At 33.7% G+C, this 3,561-nt stretch overlaps 1 protein-coding gene across 3 annotated transcripts in view; it reads left to right on the top strand.

The window, feature by feature from the left end:
• The first annotated feature begins 736 nt into the window (after positions 1 to 736).
• Positions 737 to 3,561, top strand: part of LOC106460491 (NEDD4 family-interacting protein 1-like) — a 19,412-nt gene continuing 16,587 nt past the window's right edge. Inside the window, exon 1 of one of the 3 annotated variants that reach the window (XM_013920193.2) lies at positions 737 to 758. The gene's annotated coding sequence lies outside the window, so the exon portion shown is untranslated. Of the gene's footprint in view, positions 867 to 3,561 lie in introns of all 3 variants that reach the window. The other 2 variants (XM_013920192.2, XM_013920194.2) reach the window with 2 other exon arrangements.

Below are 3,561 nucleotides of genomic sequence, written 5' to 3'. Positions count from 1 at the left end.
GTGTAGCTTTGTGCTTAACTTCAGACAAACAAAGTTTAATTATTTGCAACTGTAAGAGGTAGCAAGATGCTGGACGTGCTACCAGTGTTTCAGGTGTGGATGCGATAACGCGAGATACAAGTTGCAGAGAAAGGGAACTGTAAAAGAGGCCAGAGAAAATTTTCCGATGGTGCTAATAAAAATGACAAACGACCGAAGAGAAACATATACCTACAGACTGGGTATGCTCATTGAATCGTCGGGAGATGTGGACAACCGTGACCAGAGCAGCGAGTGTGATTAACTTTGGGAAGAGAGAAAGTCACTACGACCACTGTCAAAGACTCCTAACATAAAGCCCAATAGATCCTATATTTTATTCCAATTGTTTTCGGGTCTTCTATGGACACTAATTTGTTACGAAAAATTACACAATAATTATGGTTGATTCAGAGATTCGTTGTTAAAACGATTCGAGTTGTGACTTGTTCTGTCTTTGACTAACAAATCCTGGTTATATTACACTCAATCTAAAACCAAATTATAAATATAAGAGAGAATAATAATAATAACGAAGAAATTGTAATTTGAATATAGAAGTGTTCTAGAAACAACACGACCATCTGTAACAAACTTGATACACTATCTTAAAACTTATAGAATTGCGGGAGGTTACTCATAAATTTTCTTATACGTTAAGTCCTGACTTATTAAAGAAAAAACAATTATCTTGTTTGTCACCACCAGAGGGCTTGTAGATTGGAATCCATTTTGAGCTGGTAAGGTTTATTTGTGTAAGTCAAATAATAAGAGTATCGTTAGAAAATTTTTTGGGGTGTGTTTGGAGAAGTAGGCCTAACAATAAGAGACTTGACCGAGTGAGAAGGGTATATTAAACATCAGTTGTTTCTTATTTATATTCTTACAATTTCTTAGTGATATTTATTGTGTTCGTTATTTTTTATTTTGTAATTTTTACAAATTTGTTGTTACCATTAGACTGTTACTGTTAGAAGTTAGTTAAACTCAGGCAAAGTCCAAGTTAGAGACTAGGGTTACTGTAACATGTTAGTGTTAATTTAAGTGAAAGTTTAATCTAATAGTAATAAGCTAATTCGGAAGTAATTGGGCACCTGATTCATTCGGAATAAGCTTCAGAATTGGAAGATAAACCCTGTGTGTTATTAATTAATACCTTTTTGAAGTTTGAACCTTTGTCAGTGATCAGTTTTGACCACATAATGCTTTTCTATTGCCGGTTCAGTTTGAAAGTCAAATGTGATAGCTGTCCTGAACGTGTGCTACTTTTTTAGTACTGAAAAGTTATCCTTGGAATCATCTCCACTTCTTCATAGTATATAGCAGTAATAATAATCAACCTGTTATATTTATAATGCTTCGTTCTACTCAACTTAAACCTGATTAAATGCAATCAATTGATCTTGGCTCGAGTATTGAAGTAAGTAATATTATTCTTGTCACTGAAATTCATGAAGTGCTAGAACTAGCTATGGAAGGTATTAGTGGTGGAAGTGAAGTCCCTTTCTGCACAGATATTGTCTCAAGGGCATCAACTAGGTGAATGATCTGTGAATGCCCAGTTGCCAAGAGCCAGTAGAGATACTGAGGAGTTGTTTGTGGAATGTCACTAGAGATAGGTGCAGGAGAGTTGCATGAGGAGCTTTGCAATTCTGGTTACAAGATTCTAGGTTGTCTGAAGAATAACTACGAGAGAAAAAGAAGGTCCAGTAGGTACTTGGATATTTTGTAACTTTTGAGGGAGCAATTCTGTCCCTTTATATTAACTTTGGTTTTGAATGCTTCTGCGGAAAAGTGTTTTTACTGTTGTCTCTTTGGATATGGTACTCACTGTCAATATCAGACTCTGTGTCTAAATGTGGTACTTCATGAGGCATCAGATTGTGACAAAGAGCCCCTTGGGCTTGATTATGTTAATTGTGCAGTATATTCTGCGTGATTCTTACAGTGTCTAGTTCATTTACAAGTTAAGGAACTTGAATGCTGAAGGAAAGAACAGAATTTGATTTCTAAAGGTGCTTGTTTGCTTTTTATATGGAGATTTAATGAAACATCCTTCTTTCAACATTTATTAGTCTTGTTAGAACTGTCTGTGATATGTCATGGGGAGGTGATTGTCAGACTATTTAGTTGTTATCATGTGCTTGAATTCATTCAAAATTGGATTTTATCACCATTTTTTATGATTCAGTCCCTTTATATGTGCCTCAAAAACTTGATGTATTTCAAAATTAAGGCTGGGTGCCATGACATGGACTCTTTTCTTGCTTTACAAATTTTTTCATTTGTTAATAACCTAGAGTATTTTTGTCACTGTAGGTGGGATTCTACTCCATATCCTATTACTGTAGTGTGTGCTGACATTTTTCCTTTTTTTTTTTTTTGAAGTCTTTTCTACTCTCACTTGCCACCCCTTAAAGTCCAGGTTTGGTTTTGAAGTCAAATGTAATAGTTACCCTTAACTTGTGCTACATTTTAAATACTGAAAAGCTATCTGGAATCATCTCCACTTCTTCATAGTACATAGCAGTATTAATAATGAACCTGTACTAGGAAACCCAGTAGAAGAATTGCTTTTGTATGGATATCTGGAAATTAATGGAATGACAAGGCTGCAAAACAGCACTGTTTTTTGATTGTCCCTTGAGTGTTGTTCCATTGAATAATTAATATTGTTCAAATCTACTGTACAAAAAACTCGTGCCCTCTTGGTCAGAGAATTGATCATATTTACAGGTGAATGATGATTTTTTCCTTCCACATTACTTAAAACTTTTACTGTTCTAAAGAATAAACATGAAGATGGGTTTATGTCATGTTAACAACTTGATACTTGCTGCTTGCATTATACTGTATTTAAAATTGTTTAGGTAGCTTCACCATATTGTATTTATGAAGTGTTGTTCTTTAGTTTCTTAAATCTATATATCTATTTAGTTGCATTTAGTCTTTAATATAGGTCCCTTCTATAAATTAGTTACTCAGTTGGTAATATATGTCTCATAGTGTACTTAAGTCTGCTAAGACAGTGTTTCCAATTTGGTATGCCATGTAATTTTTCAAAAGGCACATAAGAAAAACAAATGAAATGTATTACATGTATAAGATAGTTTTGTGGATGGAACCAAAATGTATTCTGTCTTGTTGCTCTTTTGGTGTTCAGGACTGAGCTTGTACTTCATGTTACATTTTAATGGATTTCGTGTGGTAATAAAAGTTGTGTTATTGGGCTGAGTTTTCATAAGGTGGTAGGTAATGGGATGGCAGTTGACACACAGTATTCTTATGAAAGAAGTGTGCTTTAGGCTGGATAATGTTGTGAAACACTGTGCTAGGATATGAAAACACCAAATAGAGAAAGAATGTGATGTAACACTAGATATATTATTTAACAGCCTTTCTGGGGATTCATTATAATCTTTTATCATTAACAGTTATTTTTATTTTGCATAACATGAATCAATTGCTAGGTAAATAGGTCACAAACATATATATATATATATATATATATATATAGTAGTTATTTTTATTTTAAGTTAGTTA

This window comes from Limulus polyphemus, unplaced genomic scaffold (genome assembly GCF_000517525.1).
Source record: "Limulus polyphemus unplaced genomic scaffold, Limulus_polyphemus-2.1.2 Scaffold780, whole genome shotgun sequence".
Lineage (NCBI taxonomy): Eukaryota > Metazoa > Arthropoda > Merostomata > Xiphosura > Limulidae > Limulus > Limulus polyphemus.
This window is presented reverse-complemented; position numbering and strand designations above follow the sequence as displayed.